We start from the raw sequence: 23,859 nt of genomic DNA, 5'->3' as shown, positions 1-23,859 counted from the left end.
CGGTGTGGAGAGCATGGGACTCACTTCTGAGCATACCTATCCCACTCGGGGTGACGAATGCAAAAACAATAGTTGATGGACAGAATGCAGAACAATGTCATACATTAACCCCAGTACAGAGATCTGGGCCTAAATCCATCGTTTTTTTGCTCTCCACACCACCCCAGTTCAGACATGGCCATATGCAAATCAGCCTTGACCCTGTGCCTCATGGGAACAGTCCAGCCCGAACTGCCAAGCCATGTCATTCCTAGACCGGAATCAAGCATCCTAGGACCGGTTTCTGACTCTCAGCCATCTTCAGCCAGGATAGCTTGACTCCAGTGGTGTGGAGAGCATGGGACTCACGTCTGAGCATACCAATCCCACTCGGGGTGACAAATGCCAAAACAATAGTTGATGGACAGAGTGCAGAACAATGTCATACATTCACCCCAGTACAGAGATCTGGGCCTAAATCCATCGTTTTTTTGCACTCCACACCACCCCAGTTCAGACATGGCCATATGCAAATCAGCCTTGACCCTGTGCCTCATGGGAACAGTCCAGCCCGAACTGCCAAGCCATGTCTTTCTTGGACCGGAATCAAGCATTCTAGGACTGGTTTCTTTCTATCAGCCGTCTTGAGCCAGGATAGCTTGACTCCAGTGGTGTGGAGAGCATGGGACTCACGGCTGAGCATACCCATCCCACTCGGGTGACAAATGCAAAAACAATAGTTGATGGACAGAATGCAGAACAATGTCATACATTCACCCCAGTACAGAGATCTGGGCCTAAATCCATGGCTAAAGTATATTGCAGAAAACTTTCGGGGAATCTATGGCCTTAATATTATAGAGGACCCGGGTGCTGCAGGAGATTTCTCCAAGCAGGAGATGAAAAACAAATTTATGATGTATAGAGTCCAAAAGCGCTTGTCAACTAATGGCCACTTGACTACTCTTAATCTCTACAGTAAGTACACTGAATGTGAAGGTTTCCAATTATACTTGAGTAAGGTAACTAGACCAGCTCACAGGTTTGTCCTTACGAGACTTAGGTTTGGATTGGCTCACCATTTGGTGGCTTTTCCGCATAAAAAAAAATACCCTGTTGGTCCCTGTCCTTGTGATGGACACTCCAAACAAAGTACGTTGCACTTTATGCTGATCTGTACTCTCTACAAGAACTTTAGGGTGGCTTTTTTGAAGCCTATGTTTATTAAATATGGTATCTATAATGTTGAGGAGGCCATGAAGCTGATTTTTAATGTAAATTCTTCTGACACATGTTTTTTTACTGCGACCTTTTTATGTAAATCTATTCATCTCAGGAAAAGCATGATATTTTAAATTCTGCAAGTGGTTTTAATCTGCATATTGTTAATTTAATATATGTTGCCTGTATGCTTTTATGGTCATTATATCATATGAACGGAATAAAGCTTCATGAAATGAAATAAACTAGCTTAATCTATTCCATTTGTAGGTTAAAGGATAGTCAACAAAAGGACCTACAAGAAAAGAGATAAATTAGCAGCCCGACTAACGTGGAGATCACTCTGTTCAAAATGAAGGAAAAGACTAATTATAAATTCAGTTAACAGTCCAACATGTGGACTGCTTGGTTGTTAGGCAAAGAAGAGCTTCTAAGCATAAATCAAAGAAACAGACGATCATAGAATCTGCCTTCATAGAAACGAGCAAAATGTTTAGCACACATCCCAAAAAAGGCACATTTTATAGTTTCAGAGAAGTTAAAAACAATTTTCTTGACATGGGGTGAAATGGTATCATAGGTCTGTGCTAAGAAAGATACATGACATAAACCAATCAACATTGTAAAAATAGTACTAAATAAATAAGTTACTTTAGTAAAATGCCTAAATCATGAATTAATGCAAAGTACATTTTCTGTATTAAGAAGGAAATTACATTGTATCATTGAAGCAGACTATATCATGAGCCATTTCAAAATGAACGACGAAAATACATTTGTGACTCGCATAAGCATTTATTGTTGCTACGTACGAGAATATATTGACATGGCTTCCCCCTAAGGTAGACAGACAAATACATTTTATTCTGACAAGAACATAATCCATAAAATGAGACCCATTTTGTCTATTTTATAAAGGTGGAATAATACAAAAGAGAAATATGCACTAAGGAAAGTAGTTAAGGAACTTTTAAATGGATGGATCTGCAAACATGCGGAATCCCTGTGAATTATATTTGTGACCTAGTTAAGCTAACTAAAACAACGTAAATAAACATCACTTTATAATTAATAAAGATATTCCTTCCATACCAATTTATAATTTAGAGGGAAATACGCCGAAAACTAGACAGATTGTTGTAGATTAGGAGTCCAAGTCACAAAGATGTATATGTGAGCATGCACACCTTATTCTTGACTTACTCCAGGCTAAATGCCTTCATTTCTATGAAAAAGTCAGACCTACCCGTGAAAGAATTATTTTGAACATGTGCTTGGGATTTGGTTAAGTTTGACATGGACTGCTAGCAATTGCGAAGCACTGAATATACATACATTTACTGCAAATACTTGGCGATTTGGAAACATGCAAGTCTTTGGCACATAGCAACGTAGCAGGAAGTGGAGTTAAACTGTTGAATAGTTGGCCAGCCCCTTCTTCAGCTTCCAAGCACGTATAGCTAAAGTAGTAGTGTTGCCGGTTCATTTAAGCTCTAATTGGGCTTGCTGTTTCTTTCAAACCTGTTATATCATGTGTACGATCACTGGCACACATCACCGCGATACCTTAATAAATGTCATCACTCGCACCAGAAGGAATACAAAGAAAAAACAAACATTCTGAAAATTGATCTTTTCCCTATCACTGCTTGTGATCCCTTTTTAAATGTATTCTGATTAGTACTGAAAATAATATGTAGAATAATGCCCGTTCAACAAATTTGACTCCATTACAAACGTCCTGCTAATGCCAGGCCGAATTAGCTTGTCTGTGTTTGTTTTAACTAGTTGTGTTACTTTTAGGCGTTTCCCTTTTCAATAGAAAATTGTAAAATAGTGTGATGTATTGCTGATTTTTTTAATGTATATATGTTCATTTGTATTTCGTGTTTCTTATATTCCAGAAAATGAAGATTGTAAAAATGTTTTGCAGCCCCTGAGTGCACTCGGCTGATTGAAGACAGCATGCGGAATTATTAGTAATTTTGGAATGAATATCATATTTGTATATGTACAGTCTTATACTTTCATGTGCACTCTTTTAATTTCAAAGTCTGATCACAATGAATGTTAAGATATTTCATAATTTATGTTTGATTAAGCAAGAATTAGATCGGATTCGTGTTTGATTAAAAATTCTTCAGGGAATAGTTATGTAATTCTTTTTAAGCATATCTTTTTTTGAAATTCTGCGTGTTAAGATAGCTGTTGCTTACCCGTTTTTAGTTAAGTAAGATTATGTCTTCTATGTTTAAGATTCTGAAAGCCCAAACATTTCAAGTGCTTTTGTAAATACTGAAAGAGAACCACAGGCATAAATGTGTCTTCCGCTATTCATGGAACCGTTGGGATATATGCTGATGACCACAAATGTGAGTCATTTGCCGTGCACTGATTAAAGTGATACCTCAGATGTAATTACCTTTATTCTATTTGAAGTTCCACCAGCTTCCTTAGCACCCAAAAAGGTAGGATATTAAAAGATTGCAGATATATTACGTCTAGTAAAGCGTAGTGGAGGAAGACCAAATAAAGAAAAGTCCATGTGGAGATTAGACTGAAAGGAGAGAAGAATCTTTGCAGTTAATTTATTTTAAAATGTTATGGGACAATGGAGTTGAAAATGAGCAACAATTTGCAGACCTGCCAACTCACACAGCACCACCGTGTATCATATCGGCTTCTTTCACATGGTGAGGACGATATCGGCATCTTTCACGTGGTGAGGAGTCGATGTCACACGGTGGCGGACAATGTGCGGTGGAAACCCCTGCTGAGAGTGTTTCCAACTCACATTGTGTGCAGGCTGAGAATAGCTGATATCCGAGGGTAGAGTGGATTTTACAACCTCCCATGACATCATCGGCAGCCTTTGAAGTCTTGGTTTCTTTTTTCAGGGGGGTTAGAGTGGCTCACGGACATGACCAGCAAAAGACCTGCCCCTTTTTGATGGCCCTTCTGAAGCACTTTCATGGCTAGAGAGGTAATGGACTCTGTCATGACTCCTGCCTGGCTCCCTTCTGGCTCCCTTCTGAACCCAAGGTCTCAGTTGCTTTTGGAGGTGGCCTGTCCAAAATGTTAAACAATTTGGGATCTATCCTATCCATTACATATATGGATGTCTAAAACACCTAAGAGTGGTCTTTCTGCAGAAGAAACCCTGCTGACCAAAACAATGTGAAAACAAGACCGGAAAAGAATGGGAGCAGATTGCCCAAAGTGTAAGGGTGCAACTAGATAACGAAACACAGCTGATATCAAGTCAGTAGGAGGAGGCGGAGGCAGAAAGGGTGCTCTACACCCAAGCTGGCGGATAGGAGAATATACATGTGAAAAGCAGAACTGGGAAAGGGGAGCTTGCAATGAGGTAGAATAAAGACCTGCATGATGAAGGGAGGTGGTGATCAAAGAACGCTCTGTGCAATCAAAATAAATAAAAATGTTGAATTCACATTTGGGCCTCTTCTGTTGAAAACAACGAGACATTCACTTGTAAGAAAACATCAACACTAATTTAAAATGCCAATGAATAAGCCTCTATCTTGTGTCTAAAGGTTTGATCTCCTATTAATTACATCTAAATTGTAGAGCCACTGTCTCACGTAGTTAGGTTTTTTTCACCACTAAATCTAATGAGGTTACATTTACCAAAGTCTATTTACATGAAACCTTCAAAATTGTTTCACTAAGTGGGCAGGTGTGGCAATTAATGAAGTGCCTATTGAGAACGTATTCTCTTTGCCTTACTTTTTCAAGAAAATTATCACACCAAGGACACCAGCTGGAATTTCTGAGGCCTAAGCTGGTTCGTTTGCTGACAAGATGAGTCAGTTGCTCTTTCATTTGAAATGCACTCTTGTAAAACATTTGAAACCTAACCGCAGCTGCGTGCAGATCCTGACCACGTGTGCTGATGTGAGTAAGGAGCTTGAGAACCAGCTTCTCCAATCAGCAGTCTTTCCACTTCAGATTATAGTCCTACTCTTGTTTGGGGGGATGAGACAGTATAATCTGCATCTTTTCCATTTTCTGGCCATGAGAAAGTTAATGAAGAGGGGGAAGAAATAAGTAGGAAAGATGGGTTCTAGCTGTCAAGTTCAAGGTAATGTTTATTCAGACCGTTGGTCCTTAAACATAATAATAAAGGAACCATTCCCTTCTTTCCATAGCACATTATAATCATTTATAAATAATAAAAAGAATACAGTACCACAGTAATTAATGATTTCCTTTCCAAATGTATCCTATTAGCCTAAAATGAATTTCATAAAATCCCGGTTTTATATACATAAAAAACTTTTTTAACCTCCAACATAAATCTCCCTAGTGCACTTGCAATATCTAAAGAGATAATTTCCGTTAACAGTTCTGCTGCCTGTGCACTGTTCTTTATACCATATTCTTTAAATATTGGTCGTAAAAACAACTTTCGTGTATCGAAGTTCTAGCTGTCATCCTGCAACTTTTTCTGGCTCCCTGTTGCACTGCTTCCTTTTTCTGGCTTGGGAATTGGAAGACTTGTCATAGTTTAAAGTTGAACTGTTAATGTCATCGCTGCTGTAACCTTCAGTACAGCAACTCACCATAAGGGCACCCACACGGCCATTATCCCAGTGCCTGAGAACTGCCGGATAGCTAGAGCATCATACCCCAGTGTGCTCTACAAACGTGAGTATTCGCGGTTCGGCAGCAGAGACAAGATGGCAGGTGGCTCCAGTAATGCCTAGACTACATATTGGGTTGCTACTTAAAATACCTGCTAACTCTAGTGAGCTGCAGTCACTACTGGGGAGAAAATGTGCATGAGCCCCTTACCTAGTCCTTGTGTTGTCTTTACAGTTGGTTTTGAAGCTTGGGCCGGGTCATTCCAGATTTTTAGCATTTCCCCATTTAGATAAATGTAGTTATCTGAAACATCTGGCCAGGATCTGGCCCTCCAGGACCGACTTTGGATAACCCTGAGCTATAGCATGGAAAATATATCTGATTCCTGTTTGTATACTGTACTGGCTCTCTTAACCCGCTGCCTGAAACACCATTAACCCAGAGCACCATTTGTGTAGGCATGCTCAAATAACTGTTGACCTTGTGTATGTATCCATCACCTGGTCAGCGTGATACTTTTCAGAGTATGGATAAGTTGCAGCACCCTATACACCTATGGGACATTTACCCCAGAAGGCCTTTTTGTTGGTGCTATCCTCTAGTACAGAGACACTCTTGGGTTACTTGCTTAAACTCCTGTGACCAGCAGCATGCTGCAGAAATGTGAAGCAGTCAGTTATCAGTGGGAAATTACCATCAATGTACCATATCCCTCCTCAGTGCGTTGCCAAACATGTAGCTGGTGAACTACAGCACCAGGTGGCATTTTAGGACTCCTGCAGCAGGTTTTCTGCTTCTGCTTCCTAGTGGCATCTAGAAAATCATTGCATGGTTATGGGCAGTATCCTGGAGTACAAGGATCCTCCCCTGTGTCTGATTTTCAGAACCCAACAGGATGGAGCATTGATCAAGGTACCTGCGAGGATTGCAGCAGCCCAGCCAGCCTAACCTCAATCCGGCAGATACTATGGTTCTCTCCTCCACCTGAGACAAAGCTCTGCTTTAACCCTGTGGGGCATTCTCCTCCACTTTGACGTGTCTAGTTCTGCCCAGCAGGAACTGTTCTACACTCAGGAGGGCCTAGGAAATTATATAAAAGGCACTGGCAAAGCCATGCCCAGTACCATCTGTTTCAGTTGAGATAGTCAAAAACCAGATGGATTGAAGGGAAAGCCTCCCTTTATGGCCGTTCACGGTGTTAGAGAAGGGCCTATTGAAGGTGAGTGCTTTTGAAAGAAATTGGGAATTGTCAACACGTTGCTTGTCTAGTGATGCAGACACAGCTAACATAGTAAAGATATGGGTCAGGACATGGAACAAGGATATAAGCCTTACAACTGTATGTGCAGATGTGTGCCTTTACAGCAGGTCCTGCCAATACTTTGATAAATGACCGCCAGCTAGGTGGTCATGTATAAATCTAGTGGGTGGAGTAGTCTCAGCCAAGCGAGCGTAAAGTCCTCCTCCAGACCAAGGGAGAATACTCTGTACGCCAGTATTTAAATTGGGCCCAAAGTGTCCTTGCAAATGATGCCATTCCCAGGGTATTGCGATGCTTCACAAAACAAATCAGATTTTCGTAAAGTTAGAAATCTCTTAAATGCATTATTATTTGACAAAGGAACCAGCCACTCCAAAGTTTACATCTCCTTCTGCCTAAATATATTTCAGATATGTAGATTAAAATTGCTGTAAAAGATTGCACCTGTGATGTTACAACGTCCTTCCTCTTAATTCATACTGTTAACTTCTTCTTAGCTTGCCATAACTTGCCATATGTAGTAAAACAAAATGTACATAGTGTACCTAATGTACATGTAAACAATTGCACATTGTTTAACATTTTGTGTAAATATGTTTTTGAAATAAAGTTATTATAATTGCACTTTTGAACTACATTACTGTGTCGTATCCATTTGTTAGTTGTTATTTTCCTTGTCCCTTCCTCTGATTCTGTGTCCATACTTCCTTCCCTTCACTTTCTACCGCTCCATACTTTGCTCCTTCTGCATTCCTTTCATTCGTGATTAGTACTAACACATAATAAATAAAAGTTAACGTCTTTGCACTAATTTCTTTATCCAGTTCTGAGTGTCTGGGAAGTAACAATCGGTTTCTGATGGATACATCTGCCTATGGATTCCTCACCTTTTGAATTACCCCTGCACCAGCATTCCACGGAAATTCTTTTCTTAGCTGTCCCACATCGACGTAGATGTCACAATAGCACAGCTCTGCTCGCAACTCCATATGAAGTCACCGGAGCATAAGAAGACCTCGTCGGTGTGCTGACATCAGTTATTTTTTTCCACGCCGTCTTCATGTAACGTTTTTTTCTGGGCCTCTCCATTTTACATGTCATAACATTGTTTATATCTTGTACTTCGTGTTGCAGGGAGAATGGCTACTTCGAAGAAGTCGGGTTTCAAGCCCTGCAGGGTGTGTGGGGGTCATATGTCCATCACGGATCCCCATGACGACCGTCTCTGGTGTCTTTCTGCGGACCATGACGTGGAAGGGTGTTCGTGCTGTTGAAAGATGAACCCGAAGACGCTGAAATAACGTGAGGCGAACCTCTTCATGGCGCGGGCAAAAAACAGAAGATGGGTCGCAAGAGATCGAAGTCGTCGCCCTCGCAAATTTCGAAGTCGAAGAAGCACAAGAAAAAGAGAAGACATGGGTCTTGATGTCGATCTTGGAAGTGCAGGGCTTCGAGGTCGGCCTCCCCCGTAAAGCGGCATCATGACAAGGATGCCATCTCAACGTCGCCTACTCCTTCTCTGGCCCACATTCCGGCGTCGAGGAACTCGTCGGCGCCTAAGGATTCCCCGGCACCCAGGGAGTCTTCTGCGGCTGTGCCTGCACCGATTCCGATGTCTCCGGCACCACAGCCTCAACCCCCTGTAAGGCCTCGGATGGATCTAGACCAGGGGGCTTCAGATCCTTATCCTCCTTTTCCAGGACCAGGTGCGAATCTGTCGCATTTCCTAAATGCGACGTTTGGCATGTTTGCCAAGGCATCTTACCCTACCGGTGCACTGTGGGTCCGCTTGCCTTTAATTTGGGCATCCCCCAGTAGTATGCCCAGGCACCTTTCGTGCCTTTCATGCAGACGGCTCAGTCATGGCAGTTTCCGGCATCAAGGTTTACGACTCCGAAACCTCAATCTCCGGCGCCTTCTGGTGTTGGGCCGACGTCTTCCCGGAATCGAGCGGCCCCATTGCCCACTTCGGAAGGTCGACAATACTGGTAAGCATTACAAATTGATTATCCTGACACTGTGTAGGGCCACATCTGCACTGATAATGTTTGCATGTGGCATTTGATAAAAGAGTGCGAGTAAAATATGTTTACTCTGCCCTTTTAACACTTGTCTTTTTTCAGGGTAGACGCTGACCAGAGGAATTTTCGAATGATTAAAATACCGACTAGCTGGTTGTATGCCTTCCTAACTACTTACTTAGTTTGGTATGTGTGGTTTCTTCACTTTAATTCTCACGTTTTGGTCCTGAGGAAAGCCACTACACCTCTACGGAGGGTTTATAGGCTGAAACATATCGACCAGCAAGAGTCTAAGACAGGTTGAATCCTCCTGCCATAGCCCACTTTTTTTAATCCTGACCTCTGGATGTCCTATTAAAGTATGTTTTGACATACCAGGGAGTTCGTTTTCACACCCCCCCCCCCCCTTTCACTCACTTCACGCCTGCCTCATCTCAAGGTTTTACAATACTTCTTGACCATATCATAAAACATCCAAGCTACTCCCTCTCAGTGAGGGGGTTTTAGCCCGCAAGTGCGACTAGGTTCTCAGTGCGAGGAGGTTACCCAGTGATGAAGCATGCCACCTATGGGTGGGGGAGGGAAACCATCCTTTAAAAGGGACTCCCCACACTCTATTTTGATTTTTGACCCAGGGGTGCATTTTTGTGTTGCTAGCTTATATTAGAGGGGAGTCGCCCCCTGCGGGTCTCTAAACCTCTTCAGGCCTCATATTTGTGTGTACCGCATGATTGGATTAATATCAAGTACTGATAAAAAACAGTTCTCGGGCCACATCTCAGTTCATTGTTCTTTTGTTCACCGGTCACCTCAGACAAAAAACAGCCATATGCACTTAGTCTTCGTAGTGATCCAGTGTTAACGGTCTAGCATGTTCCCTCTGAACAGAAACACAAGCAACCCCAGACAGTTTTTGGCATATTTGGGTCACTTCAGCAGGGTGTGTCTTGAGTCCTATGCAACAATAAACACGTGCCCCATGTCTGAACATGCTCATGGCACGCAGGATATCTCATTAACGAAAGGAAAAAAGTGACAGGTGGAATGTTTGAATTAATGTCAACCACTGGTTGTTTTTCGGGACCACATCCCCGTCCATTGTTCTCTTGCCCATTATGGTACCTCAAACCGAAACCAGCATATGCAACTCAGTCTTGATCCTGCTCTATTGGTAACAGCCCATCCCACATTGCCACAGTAGGTCCCCTCTGAATTTGTTCATAAATAACTCCAGACATGTTACTGCCTACTTGAGCCTCTTCGCTAGGGTTTAGCTTGAGTTCTATGGCACAGTGAGCAGAGGACCTACGTCTGGGCATACCAAGCCTTCCAACCACTCATTTTTCGTATTACTCAGTGCGACTCACTAAGTGAAGCAGGTATGATCGGATGAAGCCCCCTGCTCACTCTGCCACTGGAGCCAAGCAACACTGTACTGCCAAGGCTTTACTTTGTTTAAACCGGTCTAGGGTTGCTTGTTTTCTAGTTGATTCCTACGGAATGCCCGCCATCCATTGGGCAGTGCGCCCCAGCATACACCTCAATCTTGCAGTTGGAAGTTATGACTTTTGTACTGAAACAGGACATCAAAGTTGTGCCCTTAAAGAAAAGGGTAGAGGATTTCATTCCCACTTCTTCTTGGTTCTCAAGAATGACGGCAGCCTTAGCCTTATTCTAAACTTGAAGCTCTTCAGCCTCTTTATCTGTTGCAACAAATTTTAGATTCTGCCCCTAAGTCAGTTTCTACTAGTTCTGAATGCACAGGATTGGATGGTGTCCATTGATGTCCAAGATGCCTATTTCCATCTGCCTTTTCTCCCAGCACAAAGCTGTGACCACCTCAACTTCACCAATGTGCACTACTGCTCTTTGGTCTTATGACCATTCCACAAGTTTTCACCAAAGTATTAGCTATTGTGGCTACCTCCATCAGGAGTCTGTGTATTTCTGTCCTTGGATGATTGGCTGGTGAAGACGAATTCCCCCATTCTGGTTATGAACTATTTTGTGGTCACTCCAATCTGCATCATAAGCTGGCATTCTCCATCAACCAGTAAAAGTTCACCTTGATTCAGAGACTCATTCGTTGGAGTGATCCTGGACACTACCTGCATGAGGGCTTTTCCTCTACCCTAAAAGATTTTTGGACATGTAGGATATGGTTCTGTTCCAATTCCTGTTTTGTTTTGAAGGTTTTCTGCTTTATGGGCTTGATGGCCTTAGCATCCTTTTGTTACCACATACCTGCTGGCAAGTGAGGACCCTCTACCAATTCCTCCGAAAGGTAGAGGATTCAGCATCAGGGTAGCTACTCCACTCCCATGGAGCCTCTTAGCTCTGGTTTTTTTACACCTTGATTGTTGAATTTACCCCTTGAATCTCTTGGTGGGTTGCCTTCTAACTCTACATAGCAGTGGGTCATCTCTTCTGTCTCTGCAAAAGCATGGCACATTTGTTTTAGATGCCCACTCATTGATCTGGTGTGTTCATCTGGAAGAGCTGAGGGTTTGAAGCCTTTTATCTCCATGACAACAAATGCCCATCAGATGCTAGGGTAGAGGGACAATATCCTATCCCTGAGGACACATCTCATGCATTGTTGTGCATCTTATTTTGAATAACACTACTGCAATGCACTTCTTCAACGGATATGGTGGACTCGATCAATGGACCATGTGTTGGGAAACATTGCGGTTGTGGCACAGGGCTCAGAAATTGGATATTTTCCTGATGTTACTTCTTCTGCGGTGACTCTTGAATATGAATGTGGATGCGTTGAGTTGCCTGTCCAAGGCTTCCCATCAGCCTGTTTGCCATGTCTATACACAGAAAATGCCTTCTGTGCTCTGCCTTGCACTTCATATGTTTTGATTCTCTTAGGAATGGCTTTTGCTTGAGGTGGTCACAGGTCCTATTTCATATGTTCCCTTCAATTCTGCTAATCTCAAGAGTTCTGAAGATAATGCAAGATAATGGTCTTGAGCTGACTCTTATTTCCCCTGACCAGACGATGATTACTTGCTACACTTGTCTGTTGAGACTCTGTGTTCAACCTCTTCTTCCTCTTAAGGACAAAGTAGATCTTTCACTGCAGGATGATTGCATCCACCCTAATCCTTGGATGCTTTAGCTGCACGTGTGGAGATGGAGCAGTGTCAGTTAGAAGCTTTCAGCCTATCCCCAGAGTCAGTGGATGTCATCTTGGCTGCCTGAAACCATTGAGTATATTTCTTTATGTTGGACGCTAGGGCCATATTTATATTTTGTACCAGACTGCAGACTTAAACCCTTTTGAGTGCCATAGATAGATGGATGTTATTTTATAGGTTGGGAGAGCCACAACTGGAGACGGGTGATATCACTTGGTTGCATGGAAATTGATTGCTAGAGAAAAAAGTTTCTGGATCCAATGTGGCACCTGGGAATATTCATAAGATTAGGAGCTCAGTTGCTGATCTTATATCCATCAGAAATATTATTTCTGAAGATAAATAACCTGTACTATTGTGTAATCGGGTTGATGGGGCCAGTGTGCGTCGAGTGCACTGGATGATATTCACTGGAGCAGTCAAGGACAACGATATCTGCTTAATAGCATAGGTGCTGTACAAGAACACTGACAGATGTCACTTAGAAGGCACGATTTGTGAACAAACACGGTTCTCTTCATGCGATCCTCATTTACATACATAATAATTAGATTATCTTCATGCTTGAGCCAATCTGGAGAAATAAAGTTACAGGTAAGTAACATTTTATTAATGACATCCTTAATACATTTAAAAAAAGGACATTATCAGAAGGCTAACAAAAGGTCGATACAGTACCAATGTGGTGTGACTTTTGAAATTTTGACCTTTCAGACTAGGTGACCAGGCCCTGAAATTCCTTACAGTGCAAATGCTCAGTAAGAATAAGGTGGTAATGGGGATTTATCTGGATTGGTACCAGGCCAAAGGTGAAACATCACTGAGTGTGGCAGGATGCTATTGCATCTTTTGTGAGATGAACCCTTCAAAGGGCTTGGCTAAATCATAGAATGCAGTAATGGATAAACTCTTTGCTTTTCTAGCAAGTGCCAGGAAGAAGGGGGGAACTACAAAGGTATTTCTTGCGAGAATAATTACCAGTTTTGGGAGAAGGGATAAAAGAGTGGTCCCTGATAAATAGGAGTGCATCTCAAAACTAGTGCTAAAACATGTGGTGGGCTGTGTTCTTAGAAGTGTACGTCTTTATAGAAGCTAACATTGTTTGACTGCACTTCTCTCCTTGCTTTCTACATGGCTGTGACCTTTGGTTGGATGACAATTGCCAGGAGATTGGAGATGACAGTAGGGTAAGCCAGTAGGATTGAGTGGAGCAACAATGGATAGTCTTGAATAGTCTTTGTCCTACTAAATCCTTTTACTGATTGATCTGGAACTCCTAATTAGTTTTTAGAAGAACTCTCGCCCACTAACATCAGTAAGTGGCATGCTTCATCATATGGTTGCCACCCGAGATGCCTAGTGCATCTGCGTGTGCTACAACACCTGCTTTACAGCTGAGCTGGTTGTTTTTATCAGGATCAAGATTATTAAAATTACCTCAGGTGTCTCTACCAGGAACGGAAATATTTAAAATGGGAACCTTGGGTAAGGTTAAAAGATAATGATAGATGTGACACAAGACTCTTATGATCTCACACAGTATGGTCTACATGTTTCAGTCATGTGATTAGATTCCACTACGGACCAAATGGCTTTCCTCTGGGCCAAAAGATCCCTTTTGCATGTCGTGTTCTTATCAAACACTAATGTACACATGCGTACTACTGATTGTGCTTTTGTAAAATGATATAGTAACATCATCTCCAATACAATCAACACAGGATCATGTCCTGTGTGTTCATATTATTTTGTATTGTGCAACACATCATAGAGACTTAAAGGTGGGCAGACTCAGTAGTCAAACATTCATCAAGGCATCATGCCCGCTAAATGCCAGAAACCGGTCCCCGGTAGCTTGTCTCCTTTCTGGTGAAGAATTGGCCTGGTAGTTTGGTCTGCCCTGTTCCCATCATGCACTGGGACAGGAACAGACTAATTTGCATGTAGGCAGGTTCTGAGCTGGGATGGTGCAGTGAGCTAAAAAACGGTGATGGATCAAGCCCTGATCTCTTGACTGGGTAGGAGTATTCTGCATCATTTAGAAACTCTGTCCATCACCTTTTCCAAAAAAAAAATCATGCCCGCTACAGACCTGGTGGCTGTCCTCTAAGCTCTGTATGTTGGGTTGAAATAGATTGGAAGTGGAGTGTGTTCTTACTCTTCTCACTCTCCGTTTGATAGTGACTCGAGTCTTCAGTAATGGGGATTTATCTGGATTGGTACCAGGCCAAAGGTGAAACATCACTGTGTGTGGCAGGATGCTATTGCATCTTTTGTGAGATGAACCCTTCAAAGGGCTTGGCTAAATCATAGAATGCAGTAATGGATAAACTCTTTGCTTTTCTAGCAAGTGCCAGGAAGAAGGGGGGAACTACAAAGGTATTTCTTGCGAGAATAATTACCAGTTTTGGGAGAAGGGATAAAAGAGTGGTCCCTGATAAATAGGAGTGCATCTCAAAACTAGTGCTAAAACATGTGGTGGGCTGTGTTCTTAGAAGTGTACGTCTTTATAGAAGCTAACATTGTTTGACTGCACTTCTCTCCTTGCTTTCTACATGGCTGTGACCTTTGGTTGGATGACAATTGCCAGGAGATTGGAGATGACAGTAGGGTAAGCCAGTAGGATTGAGTGGAGCAACAATGGATAGTCTTGAATAGTCTTTGTCCTACTAAATCCTTTTACTGATTGATCTGGAACTCCTAATTAGTTTTTAGAAGAACTCTCGCCCACTAACATCAGTAAGTGGCATGCTTCATCATATGGTTGCCACCCGAGATGCCTAGTGCATCTGCGTGTGCTACAACACCTGCTTTACAGCTGAGCTGGTTGTTTTTATCAGGATCAAGATTATTAAAATTACCTCAGGTGTCTCTACCAGGAACGGAAATATTTAAAATGGGAACCTTGGGTAAGGTTAAAAGATAATGATAGATGTGACACAAGACTCTTATGATCTCACACAGTATGGTCTACATGTTTCAGTCATGTGATTAGATTCCACTACGGACCAAATGGCTTTCCTCTGGGCCAAAAGATCCCTTTTGCATGTCGTGTTCTTATCAAACACTAATGTACACATGCGTACTACTGATTGTGCTTTTGTAAAATGATATAGTAACATCATCTCCAATACAATCAACACAGGATCATGTCCTGTGTGTTCATATTATTTTGTATTGTGCAACACATCATAGAGACTTAAAGGTGGGCAGACTCAGTAGTCAAACATTCATCAAGGCATCATGCCCGCTAAATGCCAGAAACCGGTCCCCGGTAGCTTGTCTCCTTTCTGGTGAAGAATTGGCTTGGTAGTTTGGTCTGCCCTGTTCCCATCATGCACTGGGACAGGAACAGACTAATTTGCATGTAGGCAGGTTCTGAGCTGGGATGGTGCAGTGAGCTAAAAAACGGTGATGGATCAAGCCCTGATCTCTTGACTGGGTAGGAGTATTCTGCATCATTTAGAAACTCTGTCCATCACCTTTTCCAAAAAAAAAATCATGCCCGCTACAGACCTGGTGGCTGTCCTCTAAGCTCTGTATGTTGGGTTGAAATAGATTGGAAGTGGAGTGTGTTCTTACTCTTCTCACTCTCCGTTTGATAGTGACTCGAGTCTTCAGTAATGGGGATTTATCTGGATTGGTACCAGGCCAAAGGTGAAACATCACTGTGTGTGGCAGGATGCTATTGCATCTTTTGTGAGATGAACCCTTCAAAGGGCTTGGCTAAATCATAGAATGCAGTAATGGATAAACTCTTTGCTTTTCTAGCAAGTGCCAGGAAGAAGGGGGGAACTACAAAGGTATTTCTTGCGAGAATAATTACCAGTTTTGGGAGAAGGGATAAAAGAGTGGTCCCTGATAAATAGGAGTGCATCTCAAAACTAGTGCTAAAACATGTGGTGGGCTGTGTTCTTAGAAGTGTACGTCTTTATAGAAGCTAACATTGTTTGACTGCACTTCTCTCCTTGCTTTCTACATGGCTGTGACCTTTGGTTGGATGACAATTGCCAGGAGATTGGAGATGACAGTAGGGTAAGCCAGTAGGATTGAGTGGAGCAACAATGGATAGTCTTGAATAGTCTTTGTCCTACTAAATCCTTTTACTGATTGATCTGGAACTCCTAATTAGTTTTTAGAAGAACTCTCGCCCACTAACATCAGTAAGTGGCATGCTTCATCATATGGTTGCCACCCGAGATGCCTAGTGCATCTGCGTGTGCTACAACACCTGCTTTACAGCTGAGCTGGTTGTTTTTATCAGGATCAAGATTATTAAAATTACCTCAGGTGTCTCTACCAGGAACGGAAATATTTAAAATGGGAACCTTGGGTAAGGTTAAAAGATAATGATAGATGTGACACAAGACTCTTATGATCTCACACAGTATGGTCTACATGTTTCAGTCATGTGATTAGATTCCACTACGGACCAAATGGCTTTCCTCTGGGCCAAAAGATCCCTTTTGCATGTCGTGTTCTTATCAAACACTAATGTACACATGCGTACTACTGATTGTGCTTTTGTAAAATGATATAGTAACATCATCTCCAATACAATCAACACAGGATCATGTCCTGTGTGTTCATATTATTTTGTATTGTGCAACACATCATAGAGACTTAAAGGTGGGCAGACTCAGTAGTCAAACATTCATCAAGGCATCATGCCCGCTAAATGCCAGAAACCGGTCCCCGGTAGCTTGTCTCCTTTCTGGTGAAGAATTGGCTTGGTAGTTTGGTCTGCCCTGTTCCCATCATGCACTGGGACAGGAACAGACTAATTTGCATGTAGCCAGGTTCTGAGCTGGGATGGTGCAGTGAGCTAAAAAAACGGTGATGGATCAAGCCCTGATCTCTTGACTGGGTAGGAGTATTCTGCATCATTTAGAAACTCTGTCCATCACCTTTTCCCAAAAAAAAATCATGCCCGCTACAGACCTGGTGGCTGTCCTCTAAGCTCTGTATGTTGGGTTGAAATAGATTGGAAGTGGAGTGTGTTCTTACTCTTCTCACTCTCCGTTTGATAGTGACTCGAGTCTTCAGTAATGCCATATGACATATAAGACTGCTGGAGAAATGGATGGTATTCTAAACACCAAGAGACCCTAGTTTCCACTGGATGTCACAAGGGACTGCAGCTTATGAGGAAATCAAAGAGTAGTGTGTTTGTTTAAATGTAGTAATACATGATGTTTTAATAGTTCAACAACTTTATGAAGATTGCTCTGACAGAGCTTGCATTGTTTCAGAAGATCAAGCAACTTACTGTAGGCAATGTTCTTTCTAATGGATTTAATTGAAAAAATAAGCAACACAAATATAATCACGCAAGAGAGGAGGCTGCCAAGGAATCTGCAAGAGCCTTTGTATCCATCAGAAGGCTTAAAATCAAGAGATTTTATATCCATCAGAATGATTACCTTTCAAAACTTCTTTCTACAAAGTTGTAAAAGGAAGAGAAGCACTTAACAATTGTAATTGTGATGGATACATCTTGCTGCAGATTACTCACTTTGTGAATACTCCTTTCATGCTTTGGACCGTTCTGGAAAACATGTTCACCAAATTGACTCTCCAGTGAGGCCAGATGGCTTCAGGTGCGGCTCCACCTCCGCACGGGACATCACCATAATATAATAGGCACCTACCAGTCCCCTGGCATCAATTCCTGTATTTCCTTATCTCATCCATCTGGTCCTGAGCGCTCTCTTGTTGCCTCACTGACAAATTCCTCAGATTTCAACAGCAGCTGGTTTAAAAGCCTCCTCAAAAGGCCCCAGGCTTCAAGCCTTGTAGATGTGTCGCAAGATGATATCCTGTCGGACCTTTACAATGATTGTATGTCATTTCATTGATCGGAACACAATATCGGGACCAGTGACTCCTGCTCCTCAATGTACTCGAAGGCCATCTGTGAGCAGGAGGAAAGGTTATTTTTGCTTAAAACCTGCAGGAAGACTCCCAAGTAGACTTGTTCTTCAAATGTTAGGCATCTTCTAGGAAAAGTTCGCTCTTCCAGCAAAAAGCACAACAGTGCAGTTGGAATCGGAAGTCTTCCACGAGGTAGCAGTCCATTGCCTAGAACCATTCTTAGACTTGACACGGTTCCCTGATGCCCGACTTTTCCTCGATGTCAGGAGACCCCTCGCACCTAAAAAGACTAGACCAGCGTATTCTGATCCATCCGTCAACCCCATGGTGGTCAAGACCTTTTGGCTAGCAATGCAGGATGATTTCAGGACAGCTCCACAGCTTTCAGGGGTACTCCAAAAGGACAGGTCCATTCTGGGATCATGATTGGTCCGATCCTGGTGCGACGCCTCCATGGGCTTTGGTGAAACAAGCTAGCGCAATGTGCCTTGTTCACCTAGGCCCTTCTAAAGCTGCAGTTTCAAAGCCAATGAAGGTGCCACCCATTGAGCCAACTCTGGTGTTGGCTAAGGAGTTAACAGGAAAAAGTATCATCCATGTGGCAAAGGAGAAGGTGGAGGCTAATTTTAATGATTAACTATATTGTAAGCAACTTACCTGAGCATTAATGCTTCCCCAGTCTGAGAATATTTTTGTCTTGGTTTCGCTTTGGTGGATAAGGACTATGGTCGCACAAAGGGTAATAACTCAGAGACAGATCCTTTCTGCCATCTTACAGTACTGATGCTGACATCTACGTTGTTTTAAAAATGGTATTGGCCTATATTCTTTTTCAAAAAGGAACATTTCCTTCCCCTGTTTCCCTGTTTTGGACAAGATTTCATCTTCTACAATAGTTGTTCAGAAGGCAGCTGAAGCCTAGGAATTCAATTTGCCTTCTGTGTAAGTGAAGCCTATCAGTCTAATAGAACTTTTGTAATCCTAAACAGTTTCGGTAAAACCTTAACTTTTGTTTAATTAGGCTCTCCTAGCACCTATAAAGGCAGGATGGTTGAGACCTTTGCTAAGCCTGGCAGTCCACAGGCAAGTAACCAGATGCCATAAGCATGCTCTGGGTGATCATCACATTCTGATGGATGCTTCTTACCATAGATCCCCCCCGAAGAACTGGACTATATCCGACAAATTTACTGCAATGCATAGCACCACTAATAAATTGCACCATGTAGCTTTGTAGTGACTCTTTACTACCCCAGAAGTGATGGAGTAGAGTTACATGCAAGCCGGCCAACACGCGCTGACATCCGTTCCTCTCTGTCCATGACCTTCAACACCTATCTGGAGCTCCATTCCCAACTTTGGTAGTTTTCCTACAACTCAAAATGTCTTCTCAAAAACCTACAGGATTCAGTTTTTGGTATTTGGATGCTTGTTACAATTTGAAGTCAAGCGATAAATGTGCCCTGATGAACCTGAATGCGTTCCGGAAGCAGTAGGCAAAACTGAACCTTGCCGAACATAAAAAAAGGTTATGATCAAAAAATTATTCCTTCTTCTGTGTCACGTCATATGGTCACTCGTGATCTCTTTCAAGGAGCGGATCTCGTGGAGAGTTCAGTTTCCGGACAATGTTTATATGTTTCTGCAGTGTCCCAATATCCTGTTACATATCCCAAAGGAGGACATAAAAAAGAAAGGAAAAAAGTTGTTTCTGCTCAAAGTCTTCCTGCGGTTCAAACTAAAATAAATCACTAATAGCTCAAGACATCTTGCTTTACTCAACACCATCCCACCACTTAAAATTAGGAGAGAAGGCACATAAGGCATTAATTAAAGGGTTATACCTACACCAGGCCTACCAACCTATGCAGCAACAGCAGACCCAGTCAATTCAGGGTAAACCTCGTGGCAGCAGCTGAGGCAGTTCACACCAGCAGGGACAGCTTTTCTCGTAGCTCTTCCTCCCCTGCTGTAGTGAGTGTCAAGCTGCTTTAACTTGTCCTCCCAGGCCCACTTTCAGCTGGTAGGAGCCAGGATACAACAATGCCTCCCTGGTTGGACAGCCATCACGTTGGACAGATGGGTTTTCTCAAATCATCCACCCAACCTTTCATTTCCTATTCACCATGTTCTTTCCCTCCATCAGAGTGATTCTCAGTTGACCATTCCACAATCTTTCTGCAAGAAGTCAACCTTCTGCTGGCCAAGGGTACTGTTGAGGAGGTGTCAGAATCTGAGAGAAGAGAGGTGTTTATTTGTGCTATTTCCTCCTACTGAAAAAAGATAGTGGGTCAGGCCTATACAGGAACTCAGCCCAATGTATGCTTTTCTGAGAAAAGGTAAATTTAAAATACTCACCTGGTCTCAGAATCTTTCTGCTCAGGACCCAAGACACTGGTTGGTGTCCCTAGACTTGCAGGGCACCTGCTGTCTTATACTGGTCCTACAGTCGCACAGGCGTTATCTCTGGTTCATGGTGCGATTGGAGAATTTCCAATTTGCTGTGTCTCCTTTGGCTTTACAACTGGTGTTCATCAAATTGATGATGGTGGTTAAGGCCTATCTTCAGATTTCGGAGACACGTGCTCCCAAATCTCGATGACTGGTTGGTCAAAACGAGCTCACTGGAGTCAGTCGTGGACCACCTCTGGACAAAGGTCAAACTCCTGACACGTTTGGGGTTTTCAATAAACCAGCCAAAGTTCCACTTCAGCCCCATACAGAGGATTTGCTTCATTGGGACTTTCCTGGACAAAGTCCAGCGCCACAGCAACTCCGGGACATTCAGGATATGATCCCGATGGTTCGGGTGCAATCCCTGGTCTAGGTAAGGACAGCTCTGAGACTTCTTGAACTCACAGCCTCATGCATCCTCTTCATCCCATGCACCAGATAGTCTCTACAAACCCTGCTGAGGAACCTCACTTTTCCAATGCAGGACCAACATATGCCCAAGAGAGATGGATCAGGGTCTTCTCTGGACCCAGACAAGAGTCAACCTGACCTGCAGCAGGCCACTCTCTCTTTCTTACCCATAATTCATGGATGTGACAGGTGTATCACTTCGAAAATGTAGGGGTCACCTGAGGGAGGAGGAGATCAGAAGCTTCTTGTCTTTGACAGTGATCCAGCCCCATATCCATCTTATGGATGCCTGGGCAATACGTCTGACCTTGGAAGCTTTCCTTCAATCCATCAAGGGGGGGTCCTCACCAACAGAATGACCGCCATGTGGTTCTGCACCAAGATGGGTGGAGTGGGGCCTGGACCCTGTACACAAGGCTTTGTCTCTGTAAGTGGCTGAACCAGCAGAACATATTTCTGGTAGCCAACCATCTAGCACGATCTCTGAATCCAAGAACATATGAGCCGAGCAGATGTCTGCTGGAATATAAGTAGTATCCCCATCCCGAGGTAGTCAGAGACATCCTTGATCAGTGGGGCATACCCTGGATAGATGTGTTCGTCAGCGTCAGGCAAGCTCTGTGTCAAAACTACTGCTTACTGGTGTTTTTTTTCCATGAAAGTCACTGTGAGGCGCATTCCCACTGCAAACTCTTTTGCCTGGAATTCTGAGGAAAATCAGGACAGACCAGACCCAATTCATAATAATTTACCAGGGATGGGCTAGGATTCTATGGTAGCCGGAACTCCTGTGCGTGAGCATTTGTCCCCCGAACTGGCTACCATTTTTGAAAGAACCTCTTGTTTTAGCATAGCTAGCACCTGTGATTCCGCAAACTACACTTTCATGCATGGAGATTTTGGGGAGGCAGTTAAGAGTTCATCCAGCCAGCCAACATAGTCAATGTTTTCTGTTGGATGCATCTAACCACACATTATTCACGTTAGACTGGATCTGGAGAATATTTTCAGCAGTGGTCATCATGCCCCTTCGTGCTGGCTCCATCACGGCCCAGAAATTATTGAGTGGAGCTGCTTATAATAGCCAATCCTACATGCTGACGTCAGTTCCTTTCTTTCTGTGTCATCCAACACGGATTTGGAGCTCCACTTTACAGCTCTTCTACAGTTCAAAATGGTTTTGAAACAGTGTTCTAAGGAGTATGCGCTCCCCACCCTCCAAAAAAGCTAGACTTTAGCTTTAGGCCGTACCAAGACTCCTGCAAGCAGATGCCAGTCACCTAGCCCCTTGAGATTCATCTTTGGTTCCTGGGGTGCACTCCAAGGCGTGTGCTCCAGTGCACCCAAAGGTGATCCGAGACTGGCAGGCAAAGCTATACTTTGCTGAGAATCAGTTGCAGATATAGGCATGGGTTATGTTCCCAGTCCAAGTCTCGGGGGCAATTCTGGTCACACGGCCTTTCCCACGACCACTCCACTTCCTGCTGAAAATTTTGGGCAAGTCAAAATCCAAAGACAAGGGCAAGAAGGAGAAGCAGAGATCACACCCATGCCGCCACTCTGGTTCCAAATAGGAGGTGTGAAAGCATCAAAATCTAAGCTGCACCCTGTCAAGGTCACAGACCGTGGAACCTATACCTAAGTTCCTACCTACGCTTCCTGAGATTCCCTGGTCATCATCGACCATTCAACAATTGAAGGCCTTCAAGATGGCCATCCCTCAAATCTTAAGTTACTTCTGATTCCCTCTGGTGTGCCTTTGGGCTGTAGGGACCCACAGAAGCTTCCAAATGGGTTACCACCGGTAAGCGACCCCTATGTGACCTGTTACTGGTCTTGTACTGATGGCAGTACAAGCTTCTGTTTTGGCCCCACAGCTCATCTCAATTTCCATTGTACTGGCACAGATGATCCAGTGCTGACGCAAACATCAGACCTTAAACCAACTTCAAACATGTCCGATTTGATTCTACAAAATAAGGCGCAACCAGTTGTAATTCTGCTTGATTATAACTCAACCCCCAGGACACTGAAGATGATGATGGAAAGGAGAGTGGCTTGCTTCCTCTTATTGCATTGATGATGCCCTGTGCCTTGACTTACTAAATACCAGTGGATTTGACACAGCTCACGAAACAGAGCTCGACTTACCACATGGGCATCGGCAGAGTAAAGTGCCTCAGCGTGGTGATGGTTCAGAGGGCAGCTGAGGTACTAGAATTCCAGTTGCTCTCTATTAAGAATAAGACAGTTTGGAAATTTACCACCTGGACCTGCAACATTGAAGCCCTTGCTCCCATTTAGGAATGCCCTCAAGCACGGCTTGGTGGCTAAAGACCTACACCAGGTGATCCATATTTCCTCAGAAAGCACCCTACTCCAAAAGGTTTAATTGTGCAGGCTTCGAATAGTAACGTTAATTTTAAATTCCTTCCAACCAATCCCTTCAATAGAGATTCCAAACAAATTGATGGTATTGGCAAACAGTTGTGTTTTTTTTCTGCCAGTTTTGTACTGTGGTGCAGATAAACAGTTTCCCTCTTAGGCCGCAACAAGCTTGTTTTATAGGACATGGCCAGTGAGATCTTATGGTGGTTCTGGAAGCCCTTAGGGTCTCACTGGCCCAGACAATCCTTAAAGTAGAATAAATTATGTGTACAAAGAAAGAATTCCCTTGAACAGAACTAGATAAACAAGGCACGAAGGTCAAAAAAACAATAAAAAGATTCACTAATGTAAAAAGAATTCTTAACAATTTATTGAAAATACAAATGTAAAAAAAGTGGACATACAAGAACCACTGTAGCAAAATTTAAAAAAACAACAATAAAACTGTTTGACATTCAATATTGACCAGCAAGATTGAAACATAAAGACAGAACAC

At 43.0% G+C, this 23,859-nt stretch overlaps 1 protein-coding gene across 8 annotated transcripts in view; it reads left to right on the top strand.

Annotated features, from left to right (window-relative positions):
- The window catches only part of YTHDC2 (YTH N6-methyladenosine RNA binding protein C2), a 1,208,271-nt gene extending 1,200,568 nt beyond the window's left edge, over nt 1-7,703 (top strand). For 4 of the 8 annotated variants that reach the window (XM_086961042.1, XM_086961043.1, XM_086961044.1 and 1 more), the window contains one exon: nt 3,105-3,237. The gene's annotated coding sequence lies outside the window, so the exon portion shown is untranslated. Of the gene's footprint in view, nt 1-3,104 lie in introns of all 8 variants that reach the window. The other 4 variants (XM_086961045.1, XM_086961046.1, XM_086961047.1 and 1 more) reach the window with 2 other exon arrangements.
- The last annotated feature ends 16,156 nt before the right edge of the window (nt 7,704-23,859 follow it).

This window comes from Lissotriton vulgaris, chromosome 3_1 (genome assembly GCF_964263255.1).
Source record: "Lissotriton vulgaris chromosome 3_1, aLisVul1.2, whole genome shotgun sequence".
Classification (NCBI taxonomy): domain Eukaryota; kingdom Metazoa; phylum Chordata; class Amphibia; order Caudata; family Salamandridae; genus Lissotriton; species Lissotriton vulgaris.
Note: the sequence above shows the minus strand (reverse complement) of the source record. Positions and strands in the feature narration are given on the sequence as shown.